Here is a 15180-nt window from a genome sequence, read left to right as displayed (position 1 = left end):
GGCTGAAAGGAGAAAGGCTCAGAAAAGCATGTGTAAAGTAAATAGGGATGCACATTCACTTCTTTAGGATGTATCTACGAGTGGCACCTCACAGAACCCCAAACCTTGTACAGACACAAAGCACACCAAAGCATGAAACTGCAAAGAAAATGCAATTTCAGCTCTCTAGAGCAGTATAGTTGTATATATTGCTGAGCCCAAAACAATACACTCTTGTCTCTCAGCACTGGCACAATGTTGGGATTCCAGTACTTCGGAGAATCATGTTCCATTGCATGGCAAAACCACAGGCGCTGAAATCTGTAGAATCATAGAATCATCCATGCTGGAAAAGACCTTCAAGATCACCAACTCCAACCATCAAATATGACTTACCAAGTCCAAGCACTAAACCATGTCCCTCAGTGCCATATCCACATGTGTCTTAAATACCTCCAGGGGTGGGGACTCCACCACTTCCAATACTTGACCACCCTCTCCATGAAAAAATTCTTCCTAATATCCAACCTAAACCTCCCCTGGCACAACTCGAGACAATTTCCTTGTGTTGTATCACTTGTCACCTGAGAAAAGAGACTGACCCCCTCCTTGCTGCAACCTCCTTGCAGGTAGTTGTAGAGAGAGATGCGGTCTCCCCTGAGCCTCCTCAGCTCCAGACTAAACAGCGCCAGTTCCTTCAGCTGCTCCTCACCTTGTTTTCTTGTCCCTTCACCAGCATTGTTGCCCTTCTCTGCACACGCTTGAGCAACTAAATATCCTTCTTGTAGCGAGGGGGCCAAAACCGAACACAAAAATTGAGGTGCAAAGATACAACACGATAGAATCACCTAGCTTGGAAAAGACCTTCAGGATCATGAAGTCCAATCATCAACCCGACCTGCTGAGTCCCATCACTAAATCATGTCCCTTAGTACTGCGTCTGCACTTCTTAAACACCTACAGGGATGGGGACTCCACCACTTCCTAATGTCCAGTCTAAACTTCCTCTGGTGCAACCTGAGACCATTAAGAGACCTGAATTCAAGAGGTTCACTTGATGACTTCACTGATTTTGGAGCTGAACTCCTTCAGACTGCCTCTGCAGCCAGTGCAGACACAAGGAGCTGCATAAGATCATGGAGCTCGGAGATGTGCAGGACCTCCTGCTGCTCTACTCTCACTACAGGCAGCCTAAGGAGATAGGCTGCTAACACAGATCCACCTGCAATACAGCCCAAGTGTGATGGGGTGAGTTTGGTCTACTGATTTCAAAGGGCTTTTTCTGGCATCAAGGAAAGGATACTCATATATTACAGGAAACATTTAGAGGTGAAAGAGCAGGTGAATCGTAGGAATGATTAAAGCTCAAGAACAAAAATGGATGGTGTAACATGGGGCTGCCAAAAATTTTTCTTGGTGAAGATCCTACTGTCATAGCTCTATGAGCAAGTCACCTTCTGCTGGTACTAGGGAATTAACCTTCTGCCATTTAAATGAATGGCTACAGAAGAAAGGACTGAAAATTTCAGGGTGGTAGTGAAAAGTCCAGCTTAAGTGGTCATGAAAACTTACTGAGTGAGCAAAGAGATGGACTTATTCTTGCTGACCCCGAAGGGCCATCACTAGTGCTTGCCCTGGGCCATTTGGCACAGACACAGGGCAGAGAGGCCAAGGGAGCCTTTTCCCAGCCTTGTGCTGGCTTTGTCTGTCCCTGACCCCAATATCTGCCAACATCCCACCAGCCAGTGACTCCCCAAAGCACAAAGAGAAACACATGCAGCTCTACTGCTTCCTGCCCGCTCTCCATCAGCAAAAGCTTTCAAGATTGATAGGGTGATAACAAAAAAACTGTTGCTGTAAATAACTTTGAAGCTCAACATGCCTTTGAGTGTGCAGTGTTTCCTACATATATGTAGGAAATAGCTCAATTTTTTATGCATGTATAACTATTATATCTGCATTTTGATATGAACAGGATTTCAAAGGCTCAGCTAAGAATGTACACCAAGCATGAAATCTCTCCAGAACATCTTCATGCAGAAATACTTACGTTCTTATATTAGCAGGAGAGGGCCTCAGAACAATATGATTCATCTGACTTAATTTGAAAATTAAAAATATTGTGCATGTTGAGAGAAAAGCAGTCCATTAGTAGAATTAAAGCATAACAAAGGCACAAACTGAATGCTTGGAGACACTGAATGAATTTGAGAAAATTAAATCCTATTAAGAGAAATATTGTGTTCACTAAAGATATTAATTGTGAAATTACTGAGCTCTTGTGGTTACAAGTATTTTAAATATATATAATACACATATCAAATAGAAATCCAAATTTAATTAATTTATATGGATGCATGATGATGAAAAGATACCACATCATTGCATACATTATTATCATAGCTAGTCTTAAAAATATATCATAATAATAGACTATACAAATATTGAAGTTAAGCCATCCTCAACACTGCACAGCTTCACAGCACTGTTTTTAATTTTAGGACATTCATATATCTGTATCACAGGATCCCAGAGGGGCTGAGGCTGGCAGGGCCCTCTGGAGCCACCCGGTGCCACCCGTGCCCAAGCAGGGACACCCAGAGCAGGGTGCCCAGCACCACGTCCAGGCGGCTTCTGAAGGGCTCCAAGGAGGAGACCCCACAGCCTCTGGGCAGCCTGTGCCAGGGCTCCGTCACCCGCACAGCACAGAAGGGCTCCTGGTGCTCAGGGGGAGCCTCCTGGGGGCCAGTTTGTGCCCAGGGCCTCCTGTCCTGGCACTGGGCACCACTGAGCACAGCCTGGCTCCGTCCTCCCTGCACCCTCCCCTCAGGGATTTACAGACAGTGATGAGATCCCCTGGGCCTCCTCTTCTCCAGGCTGAGCAGTCTCAGAAATGTAACACGATTCAAAATCTGAGTCTTCTCATTAGGAACCACTGCCTACTTCTGACAATCCCATAAACATCAAAGCCTACTTAAAGCAAACCCAGTCTGAAAAGGGACTTTGTAAAACCTTTGCTTTTGTATTCAACAAAAGCTCCCCTGTGTAGCTTCACAGTTATACTCGTGAAAAATTGCACAGACAAAAAGCTATATTCAGGGTAATGCATTTCGAATATCTACTTCCATCTTTCCTCCTTATTTTTTCTTTGCTATGGTATCAGAGAAAGGGAGTGTGATATGTGTAAAGGAACTTTGGGTTAAAATGCACAGTAGCTGTTTAAGAAAATATCACACTGAGAGTACAGTTAGCACTATTTGAGAAATTAAGCTCCCTTAATTGAAATAAACATACAAATACTGTATAGACACATATATAAAGTCATATCCATGCATATTTTAGTTCTGTGGTTTCTACAACTTCATAAAAATTCATATGGCTGTCGAGGCTGCGTTACTCCACTATCGAGGAAATGGCGCAGAGCCCCTTCTGTGCTGGGACAATGACTGGTGGTGGTGTTACACCCAACCTCGCACCTAAGATTGCCTGCTAAATCTTGCATTAGTGCCTGAGCTGCAGACCAGCCTCCCTATTGAGCTTAAAGCTGTCAGTCCAGCACTTTTTCTTGGGAGTGCTCTCTCTGGGAGGGGAGGTGCTGGATTTATCTCAGTGTATGATGGTTAGACTCGTTGTTTGCCTCTATGAATTTAGTTTGGGTCTTGCTTTTGTTAATGGGAATTCTGCCTTAGTGGAGTAAGCATCCACTTTCCTCATTGCAGAAGGGCAAAGAACAGAGCAGAGTGATGGCTCCCAGAGAATAGAATAGAGCAGAGCAGAGCAGAGCAGAGCAGAGCAGAGCAGAGCAGAGCAGAGTAGAGTAGAGTAGAGTAGAAGAATAGAATAGTTCAGATACAAAGATCATCGAGTACAACTGCCTGGCCATTCAAGGTTAGGCCACACCAATGCTAAATACAATAGGACAACACCTCTTTTGACCAGCTGGTTTCTCTGTGGTACTCACCACAAGACTCACTGGACAAAATTTAGTCTAAAAAAGAGAAGCATGAGGGAAGTCTACTATTAGTCTGCAGATAAGTAAAAAGCTGATTTGAAGAGTGATAGAATTAATTGGGACTGGAAAAGGAGTAATGTGACTGAGTTACCACAGAGGTGACTTAGGAAAATTTGCTTTGCAATAAGCCAATCATGGAGTCTCCATCTCTTACAGAGGATCTAAAGAAACACCCACTAGAAATAATATAGACAAAGGTGGTTCTGGTTTAGAAAGGAATCCCCTCAGGGTTCTGCCCAGGTGTATGCTCTTTTGCCCATTTAATATTTTAATTGCTTGGGAGTTTTGCTCTAACACTTACTAAGTAGGACAGAACATTGAACATCTGCACTCTGGGGGAAAGGACCTGTTTTAAGTAACTGGGGCAGGTGAGGTCCTCAGAGCTTCATATTTGGTGTGGAACTGAGCCTTGGTAGCTATTCACTGAAAGAAAATTGGTGGCAAAAGACTTAGTTACTTTTTCATAAATAACAGGGTTGTTTATGTTATAACCTGCAAAGCCTGATGTTTAAGCTAAGAAAAATATATTTCCAAAGCAAGAAGTTATCACTGTTTCTTATCCTTCTTGTTACCTGAGTGCCTTTGAGAAAGCAGACTGTTTCCATTCATGCACTTGTTCTGCTGTTAACAAACATCAGAAATAATTAAGCTGTCTTACCCAGCAGCAAATCATTAAATATACCTTGAAAAACATGCTTAATTGAAAGAAACATCTTCATCATGTCTCCACCCTCCTACCCCCCATTATGTCAAAGCTTCATTTTCTCTGCTTCATTCTGTAACATCCTTGAAGCTCCATAGGTATGTTTTGAGGGGATATTTCAGATTTGGAAGGCTTGGGTCTTCCAAACGGCATCATAAGGAAAAAGAAAGGGCTCAGTAGAAAAAAAAAAAAAGTATAAAATATGTTTTTAATTCTGGTATGTCTGGAAAACTCAGAGCATAACACAAGTAGATTAGGTGACTCGAGCTATTTGCAGGGATATTCTACCCTAAGGGTTATAGAAGATTTCCTGAAAAAATCTGCGATATACCAGGTTGTTGCCTGACAGCAGCATGGCTGAGTGTCTGGGAGAGCCTCTCATCTTCATTCCTTGACAGTTCATTCCTCCCCCCATTCTCCGCACATGCTCTCCTATCCTGCTTTTACTAATACTGGTTAGAAATGAAGTGAGCCTTATAAAATATATATTGCAGTTGCCACTCAAAACAGACATCAAGAAAATGAGGAAAACAGCATGATAATAATTGTTTGCATCTATTCGAGAGAGAAGCTCAATATACCTTAATGGCAATCACTAACCATGAATGGTCACGGGGCGGATTTAGGCTTACAAGTCACTCTCTTTCCCTTGTTATTTATTAGGATAGAGAAAGCAACAGGCATGAATGACACAGAAAGATGAGCACAAAGCCAGACTTATGATCGAAGAGCCTCAAGCAAAAATAAAATCTTATCTCTGACTGCAGGAGGAAGAAATCCCGCTGCAGCAATAAATCCAGAGGAGCAGGACCAGACTCTTCATTACATCCTTTGATTCAGCCATAGGATGGGAGCACATGGACGGTGCAGAAGCAGGAGACCAAAAGATGAATCAGCTGGGCCTTTTAATCTTATACAGACACAGCCTCTTCTGATACAGTCACCTTCCTGCCCAGATGATCCCATTTCTGCCCTGAATGGTCTTTGAAGCCCTGTCTGCTTGGAGAGCATGACCTGAAACCAGGTCGTCCCTTCCTCGCAGTATCGCTGTTACAATGGAGCCTGCAGTTAACAGTTGACTGTCCTAAGTTTCCCCAAAACAGTGATGTTTCTTGTTGTTGTTTCTAAAATAATAGTTTCCAGAGGCCATTCCCCACCACACAGTAAGTGTTTGAAAGCAGCATTGTGTTTGGACACAACCTAATTCCCTTGTGGCTCTCTTCCCAAGTTCCGGCACTGCTGTGTTACTGAGGATGCTTTCTCCTTCCCCCCAACCTTGACATGCCAAATATATCCTGACTACAGATGTTGCAGATGATATAATGACATCCGATTGTAATTCAGATGATGCTTCTACTGCCAAGGAAAATCTTAGCAGTGACTATGAACCTAGCAATATTCTGCACTGAGAAAACAATATTTACAGTAGGATTTCAGCCACAGCAGCTAGATGGTGCACTCAAGCATCTGTTTACAAGAAGTTCAAAGAGGCTGAATTGGCTACTGAAAGAAGTAACAAACATACCACCTTATTAGGACTTACCACCCTACACATTGCCACCAGATATTGCCTCCTTTTAAATATTAGGATAAAGCTTACAGTCATAAACACAGAAGTGGCAGCTCATATAACTTGGAAGTTGTGGGACAAACTTGGTAGAAAGAAACACGGAGGGGAAATCCGTGTTTGGGCTGCCATCGTTGATGTAATCAGGGTTGTGCTGCGCTTTGTGTTGAGCAACCAAGACCAAAGCTAAGAGGGATGCTTTATCACCATATTAGCTTTTGCCTTCCTGACACACATGGATTTGTATCACAGCCTTTGAGTTTTTTAAACAGAGCAATTCCTGTCTGCTTAATACGGAAGCTGCTATTTGCTGTGGACTTTCCAAAATTTATATGCCTGCAGGATATTTAAAAATATTTCCAAATCAGCCTATCAAAGCAGGTTTTTCTGCTGTCAAGAGTGTTTATGTAATAAAAACAGAGATCCCAACAAATGCCTCCCTTGTAACTTTGCCTGTATACAGAGCGTGAGGTTTGTATAAAACAGGTGTCAGTTATGTGCGTGCTTCCCTGCACTGCTAAACATCTTCCCCGCTCTCTAAATTGCTAGCTCCATGTACTAACATAGCATGTATGCAGAAATATGCACTGGAACTGACATAATGCAGATTTGATCTACTAAAAAATAAGGTTGCAAAACTATGGGGTACTATATCCTCCTAATATTATCCACTTTAGGGCTGGTAAACATATTGTAACTATCTTCTCCAGCAGGATAGGTGGGCCCCTGCTAGGAGGCAAGGTCCATTACGGCAGGATGGTTTTTACGGTGATTTTATTTTGTTTTTCTTGAGGCACGTGTGAGGCAGAAGCTGTGAGGAAGTAAATATTTACAGCTTCCCACAGTACAGTGCGGAGCTGCATGCAGCCGTGGTTTGATGGACAGGGCATTTGGCAGCAGAAGGGGAAGGAGCAGATGCTGAGCCCCATGCTAGCTGTTGCCCCTAGGCAGTGCCAGTGCTCCAGTACCCATCTCTACGCACGCCTGGAAACAAAGCGCACGTATTTTAATCACAAAACCACAAAATCCCAGAGTGGCTGAGGCAGGCAGGGCCCTATGGAGGCCAGCTGGTGCCACCCCTGCTGAAGCAGGGACACCCAGAGCAGGGTGCCCAGGCCCATGGGCAGGTTCATTGCCTGCTCTGAGAAGACCCTATAGACATCCTTCAACGAGGGGCTGTGAGTAAGTGTCACACAGCAGCACCGCATGGCAGGCCATGTACAAGTGGCAGGACCAGCCCCAGTGCTTGGCTGATCAGCCCTGTGTCCCCACGCCATTGCCCAGTGGGAGAAACAAAGTTGTGGTTTTGCAATAGAAGGTGTTTCTGCAGAGATGGCACTGCTCAGGGACACCCCTTCCCTGCCTGGATGGTGAAGACAACGTTGGGTCTCTTTCCCAGCTGCAGAAGGAAGAGCCAGGTGCCCTCAGGCCCCACTGCTGCTCCCAAGCTCCATGCCCTCCCTGCTAGGAGGTCCTCCCCTTCAAGGTCCTCCAGCTACTTTTGGGACATTTCTAGGTCTTTCTGTCATGCTTCCTGTCATGCTGTTCACCCCTTAACCCTTCCTAATGCATTATCATAAGATTACAGATTCCTTCCTGTTGCCTTTTCGGCCTTCTTTGTCTTCTACAGCTGCATTCCCCAGCAGATGTTCTCCAACTGCTGAGATAATCCCCTCCGTGTCATGGAGGTTTATAAAGCCCACGGCCACCTCTGTGCTGCCCCTGCACTGGAGGTGCCTCCTCCAGGGGCTGCTTGGGCACTCTTCTTGCTTTCCTCCAGAGATGCTCCTTACCCCACCAGAATGGCACCAAGGGTCTTGATGTGAATGAGGACTAGACTCATGTTTTCCTGCTAACCACAACCAGCTTGTCTGCACGAATAGAGAAGCAAAAAATGGGGACAATATTATTAAATAGTTCAATAGCTTTTCTGTGTGGAAAAAATCACAGGGCAAACCAAGGAAAAAGAAAAGTTTATGAATATGGGCAGCTTTAGAAAAAATATGCTCATATGGAATTTTCTTCCTAACTAGAAGAAGTTAGAAAACAAAACAAAACAAAACAAAAAAAAACATGCTCTCAGAAGAAAGTGTAGTAGCTCTCATCAGGAAGCTCTATTTTGGGATAACATAAACTATCTGCTGGTTCAATTAATATTTAACATAGCTGAAAAATAGCCTTATTACACATTCCTCCATAAAATGGGCACAAGCCAAATCCTTGTCTAAAGTAATGCCTATAGAAATATAAGCACCTCACAGGAGGAAGATATTGTAAAAACTCAGAGTAAAGGTTTAAATATTTTGCTTATAATCAGGAAGATAAAATTTAGAAATGCATAAGATAGAAGAAAAAATACAAATATCTTCATCTTGATATTCTGTTGAATCACTTTTATTTATGTGAGTAAATTTCATGTGTTGATTCAGAATTGTAAAAAATAGAGGTTCTTATCCAGATATGGAATTGGGTTGGGAAAAGAAGTGCAGTAATTCATGCTGAACTACACAGACACAAACACATGTGTTTTAAGAGCATTTCACTGGGATACAATCAAGTTCTTTTTCAGCACTTTTTTGAATTTTTCTAGGAATAATGAAGTATTTTTCAACATTTTTATTAAACATGCTTTTTTTTTTTTCTAGATATCACAAGTCCTCTCTTATTACCTGTGACAGTGAAACACCAGCCCTTTGGAGCCTGGTTCAAAGAGGTCCTACATCTTCCTCCTCCATTAGTTCTGAATGTTTTCTGTGGCTAAGATTCATGACTGTACAGATGGTCTATTCATCATGTTAGGCTCAATTACCTCTCAAAATATCTGGGGGAAAGCATGTTTCCATTGAAGTCAGTGTTAAAATTCCTATTACTGCAATGGGGCTGAGATTTCACTCAGAGGGTTTAAATGGCACACTGACCTTTGGGAGGTCTTCTGGGCGGGAGTGAAATTCATACAATGTGTGTATTGCTACGTTTGATAGCAATTTTTCTAGAATATACTATTTCTGTAGCATGTATTATTACGAAAAGTAGTCATGTCATTTGCCAAAGCAATTTTTCAAAGCTGAATTTGTTCAATGTTTTTTATAATTAATGGCATTATGGATACTCTTAATTTAATTATTCAACAGTGTATTCTCTCTTTTGATGGATGTCATTGGTCATTAATCTTGCTTCTTTTTCAGTTAGCCTAGATAGATTTTTGCCTTTCATGATTAACCCTTAGCATGCATGGAGCAGAGAGGGTGCAGTCCTAATCTGACACATGACATGAGACAAGGACATGCATGTTGCACTCTGTCAGCAGTGCTAATGCTCACACACAATTTACAATGACTTATTGCCCTAGAAATTTCCTTGTCAGCTTCTTAATTTTCCTTCTCAAAAAAAAAAAAAAGGCTTAAAATCATATCTAAAATTCTAATATTCTATCTTTGTATTTCCTCTCAAAGTAAAAAAAAAAAAAAAAGTATTTCTCTAATTAATTAAATATACTATTTGCAGAACTCGAAAACAGCATAGCAGATTTCAATCCTGTCTTAATACATATCAAGGATTTCAAAGCAAACCCCTCTCAAAGCAGAGATACTGAAAGATCCATCTATATGTTTTGTTAAAGAAAATGACGCTTCCAAACTCACTGGCATTTCTCCTGTGCAAGGATCTGAGGGCTAGGAGCCTGTGTGGTGAGTAAGCACACAAAGAATGTCCTGATTTTTAAGTTGCACTTATAAAACAAAGCTATTAATAACAGGTCAAGGCCTCAAAAAGCATAGAGCAATTTACTGCTTATATAATGAGAATATGTGTGGCCAAAAGGTGTAGAAAGCTTTGGATAGCAAAATTGTTTGCAGATGGCAAAGCCATAAGTGAGTACACAAACCATGGCAATGAGAACTGTATCAGGAAAATTCATTTCAAAGGCAAAATGCAGGAAACAAGTATGAAAGACCGTTTAAAAAGACTACCAAAGTGTTTGTCCGATATCTTTTTCCAGGAATGAAGAAAGTTCCCTGAACACTACCTTACCTCCCACAGATTTCCTCACACTCACAGCCAAGAAAACACCTGTGAGAGCCACAAAAGATGTCAGATGAATGTACTTTTCATCTGACTCCTTCCTCGCTGAGTCTGTATTTTTGGTGTGTAGCATCCCAGGCATGCACCTTTGGGGGACACCATGTGCCCCATGCTGAGACCTTACCTGGTGTGTGCAGGTGTGGAAGCAGACACCTGTTTAGGGAGAGCCTTGGGGTGATTGTGCAGACCTGCAGTAAGGAGAGGGGGGGACGTGGTACCCACTCTGATCACCCTGGGCCTCTTCACAAAGACAGCTTCTATTTCCCAGCAGTGGTGTTCTGCTGGCCCATCACCTTGTCTTGAGAACTGCACGGAGCTGTGGTCAATACTTTCTGAGGTGCTTGGTCATGTCCTAAAACTGAAAAATGAAGTCTTCATTTCCTTCTAAAACACTTCTCCCTGGTTCAACTTCCCTTTCCCAAGTAGCCAAACATGTCCCTCTCCATGTCCCCAAAGAAATAAACCGTGCAGCACAGCTCATGAAGAGGTTGACACAAACTACTGAAAGTGAATTCAGCTTCCTTTTCTCAATAGGATCATTGCAATGCTATTTGTAGCACACCTCAAGCATCACATAACAGAGAAAAAAAAAAAAACACCACACTATAATTCTTGGTGGACAAACACCAGGAATCTGGCATCTGGCTGCCCTTTGTCTGTCCTTGTGTTGTCCTTCATCCTAGAACAGTTGACACGAGACCTGTATGTTGACATCCGTATGTTGAAAGCAAAACCGTGGCAGAGAGATTTCCAGGTGCCGTGTAAAGCTTGGGAGCTTTGAACTGTGCCCTTCCTAATTCCCATGGTGGAGAGAAGAAGCATGACCTGGATGTCCCCACGCCTCAAAGATCCTCTACCTGGCATGACCTCTGGGAGCATACAAAACTGAAAGGAATTTAGAAAAGCCCAGAGGTTTCTCAAAGATGTGTCAAACGTCAGCATTAACTCAAGGAGTATGTAGATATTAAGTTGATTTAAGGGAAAGATGTTTTCTGCATCCCATCAGTTATTCTGGACTTGCAGCTGAGACTCTTGCCTGCAGAATTCCAAATCAGGGCAGTCAGTCCCAGTGCAGTGATTTATAACACAAAGGCAACATACGTGCTATCAATAAAAACACCTTATTTACATTTCATTGGAGCTTCTGAGCTGCTGTAGGACACTTCTTTTACCACACACAGCAATCATCCTAGATTTCTGGTGTCTCCTCTCCAATTTATAAGAAAACGTGGGTTATGGGCAACCTTGTCTTTTGAAAAGGACTAAATCCTGGAGAAAAAAATGTGTTGTTGCTGTAAATGCAGACAGAAAAGAAACACTTAGCTTTCTTCCAAACGTTAACCCAACTCTTGGAGCCCTCACTTCTTGCTCCATCTGGAAGCAATGTGAGGGTTGCATGATGTAGGAGGTCATAAGGAACTTGGTTCTCACAGGGTACAGCTTCTGGTACCACCGAGAGAGGGAATGTAATCACTGTCTTTAGGAAATCTGATTAAACTTCCTCCATAACAAATACAGCATGAGAAGAATCATCACAGGAAGATGTGAAATACAACAAAAATGTCAGGCTAGCTTAAAGAAGCTAGATGTTAGAGTATGATACCACTTGTTTAATAAAGTTTTCAGCATTGCTCCTTTCTTTTCTATCTTAAAAATATTTACCATTTATTTTCCAAGGTCACTGACTTTTAACAGTCCATTTTTTCCTGTTTATTTTTCTTCTGTTTGCAAACAGTTCTAATAAAAAATGAATGCATTTATCAAGTCATATGATGTATCAGAAAAAGCACACAAACAAACAACAACAACAACAAAACAGTGTTGCTTTAATTCACTGATCACTCAGTGGAAAAGCTTGACTCCCCTCCTAGCAAAAACTGGCCAGACCTTAACAGAAGCTCACCAGAACCTTTATTTATCATACACATTTGTTCTTGGTGAAGCTAAGTAAACTTGATACCCCCGTTAATGAGCAAACCTTGAAAGGGCTGAATGTGTAGTTTGAATAAACAGCTAAGTGTTCAGATATTTGTCCAATATTAACCTTCCAGAAAATGATGAAAATGAAGAGAAGCATCTAAAGGGAAATTCCATCTGTCCTTCTGCTGCTAGTCATGGGATTCACCAGCAATGTCACCACAGAGCACATGCTCCTCTGTGTCCTGGCTTTTTACCTCTGCTGAGGTGAGGGCTTTGTGTGGGATCTCCTTAGGACTCAGGGCTGGACTTAGTCATGTTTGTCTGCAGCTCTGAAACTGCACAGCCTTGAGCAACCCCTGCCACCTTGCCATGCCTTGCCATGCCCGGCCTTGCCTTGCCTTCATGCAGAGAGTCAGCTCTGGGAACTGATCCCACTCTGAAAACCCCTGAGAAAGATGTGCTCTGAGTTAGATAGACTCAGGCTGTGCAGACCCTAACACAGGTACAGGGGAGGAGGTGGAAACATCTGGCTGGCTGGCCCTCACTCCAGCCCTTGATGGACAACGTCACTCAATTCTTTGGGTGGCAGCTCATATTTAGAATATCTGAGGAACAGTAGCCCCATTTCACTCTGACTGTGCACAGTGTAGGGAATGTGTCTACATCTGAAATCATGCACGACTCCTTCTGTGCTGCATATTCAAAGAAAAAAAATAATCTGATCATCTGCAACTTCTCTTCCACAATGGATGTTTTTATAGATGCTATTTCTTTTTATAGCTGGCTCATTCTTTTTCAGACTTGGCTTCCTTGCACACATGAAGTGTTTTTTGATCAGATTATATTTATGGTGAAGACAAATACTAATTTAATACCTGTCACAAGACCTTGCAAGATTTCCCATGAGGTCTCATGATGGTGTATCAGCATGTAATTAAATAAGAGGGCCATGCCAGTCCCTGATGCAAATCCTGGGTAGGCAGTGATATTACATCAAGGAAATGTTTTATCCTACTGCAGTCACCTCTTTAGCTTGCCTAATGTCTAGTTTGAAATAACTTCTTCTAGTTTCTTTCTTTTTTTTTTTTCCTTTCCCACTAGTTTGCTCATTCATTTGTACTTCATCTTCACCTCTCATTTTTCTTTTTCCCATTTTCAATCATCCATGGGAAAGAGTGTCACTTGTCACATACTTCTGTGATATGCAGGTTGCTTTCACTTTGTTTTATTCATGTACTGTTTTTCTGCTTATTTGTAATTTCATCCCCAAATAGATTGATGTCTGCTGTTCTCTGAGCAGTAGCAGGAGGTTTGCAATAGCATAATGCAAGGTTTCATGCCTTTGATAAGCCTCTGCTCAAGCTAATCAGCCCTGCAGACAGGTGGGATACTTGAAGCCAAGACAAAAGTGCTGTTAAAAGGGCAGCATTGCTCAAAGAACCTCTGCAAGACGGCTCAGTGCTTGGTCAGGTTTCTGTGCCTGATGTTGCATGATGTTGTATGGACAGGCAAAAAGAGCTGGGGCTCTTCCTTCTGCTGGAGGTCAGGGATAGGTTTCTGCTCCTGCTGGAAGAGGACATTAATCTGGAATGTAGCTCCAGCATGGCCACAGATTTCCAGAGTGACTATAGCCACAGTGCAAGAGCTGGAGGGAAGATGGTGGAAGAAGAATTTTCTATGGTTTTTTTTTTTTCCATTTAAAATTTTCAGCCAGAAACGTCAGTGACTGGGAGACCAAGAACAGCCTTGAAAAATCAAAATTCCAGGTCTGCTGAAGAAAGGCAACATCTGTGTGGTCAAACCACAGTTTTCTATTTAAAAAATATGCCATTGGATGCTGGATCCTCTCACCAAGTCGTTTAGCTTGTCCTGTGCTTCAGTCCCCTCTCAGGAAAATGGAGAGACTCCTCTACCCCGTGGGAAGGACCTGTAGCCACAGCCTCCAAGCACACTCACATGCACAAGCCCCCTGGACCCTCTCCCTTCCTGCACCCCTCTCCAGGCTGGGAGGCCCCAGGGCCCCTCCTGCCCCATCCTTCTTCCCTCTGCCCCAAACCCTCCTGACAGTAGCACCTTTGATCCCACACCAAGAAACAACGTGGAGAGATTTCCTGATCCAGATCCCGAAGGCGGGAACCACGTGGGAACCAGCGAAACCAAAACGGGGTCTCCTTTTCTCCTCAACAGGAACCTCTGATGGCTGTCCTCCATTCTTTCTCCTCATTCATTATTTTCTACTACACAGTAATTTTCAAAGAGAGCTGTAGCATCAGTTTCGGGGCAGGCTGTCGTCTTTAGGCTTTTACTCCAGTGGCGTGGTGGGCATGGATGCTGGTGAGAGGGAGCAGCAGGAGGCATCCCTTACACTGCTGTGAGAGGAGAGGGCCTCAGGGCCGGGAGGGATTCGTACAATCCCACCTTTGTCCGGTGCCTGTGGCAATATGATTTCCTTTGAAACCAGATTTGCTGTAACACAAACTTCACTGCAACATGTCCAGTTACTGGCTGCCAAAATCAGTTCCTATAGCACAGACCTTTCCAACCAGTAGTCTGGCTGTCCTCCAGGCTGTCTGCAGGACAGATATTGGAGGGGGAAGCTGAGGGAAGGAGGGCCTGGCACAGGATCCAGATTTCTCTCCTTTAAATAAAGCTGCAGAGAGCGGCCATAATAAGTCTGATGCTCAGGATCCCCACAGACTCTGTTAATGGGAAGAGAACTGGGAGCATCTATTGAAAAGTTTGAAAGGACTGTTAGAGAAATTATGGGCGAGTCAGTGATTTGAATGGTGTATTTATTGTTTTAAATGGAAATTAACGTTCTAATTGAGCATTTTATGTAATTAAAATCTTTTATGTGGAAAAAATGAAATCTCTGCTACAGAGGTAATAGGAAGTACAAAAATACTCTGGACGTGCTAA

The sequence above is a fragment of the Anser cygnoides genome, chromosome 2 (assembly GCF_040182565.1).
Source record: "Anser cygnoides isolate HZ-2024a breed goose chromosome 2, Taihu_goose_T2T_genome, whole genome shotgun sequence".
Lineage (NCBI taxonomy): Eukaryota > Metazoa > Chordata > Aves > Anseriformes > Anatidae > Anser > Anser cygnoides.
Note: the sequence above shows the minus strand (reverse complement) of the source record.